Genomic DNA, 686 nt, shown 5'->3' with positions numbered 1-686 from the left:
TTGATTTACTGTTATTTTCTTTGTCCACATGTGACAATGATGAACCAGCGAAGATGATGAACTTAAATGTAGAAACCTTTAGTTTTCCTAAATCACAGGTGAAGTTTTATCACATGATTGTAATGTTTTACAGTACATTCACACATGTATCTGTGACAGCATAAGTAACTGACGCTGTTCTGATTAGTTTAAAACTGTGAGGCCATGTAAGGTTTGATGGGATGAGTCAAGTTATCAATAGTTGTGACACTGCATCTTCCTGAAAGAATGTTCTCAAAATAACAACCAACTCTCCAGGACTTTTGTGTGTCCCTATCAAACATTGGCAAACTTATACGGGGTGCACAGGTAGCCTGCACAAATATCAAGGTTGTAGAGCCAAAATGTTCATGTGCATTTTTTTTTCTACAGATCACGAACACTTATTCAACATGTAAGGCTACGTAAGAGAGGAGTAGGTAAAATGTAGGTGTGTTGTACAGATTTTTTATTTCTCCAAGACCTCCTAATCTTGCAAACTACACAAGGAGCCAGGTCATTTTTCAAATCCTTTGCCTTTTCCTAATTTCTATTTTTTATTTATTTTTTTGCATGTTTGCTGCATTTCAGATCATCGAACAAAATTAAAACAAGAAATTAATTTAGAGAAATTTTTATCTTTGCAGTTTAAACACATTGGAAAGTTT

Source organism: Oryzias melastigma, linkage group LG7 (genome assembly GCF_002922805.2).
Source record: "Oryzias melastigma strain HK-1 linkage group LG7, ASM292280v2, whole genome shotgun sequence".
Classification (NCBI taxonomy): Eukaryota; Metazoa; Chordata; class Actinopteri; order Beloniformes; family Adrianichthyidae; genus Oryzias; species Oryzias melastigma.
Note: the sequence above shows the minus strand (reverse complement) of the source record.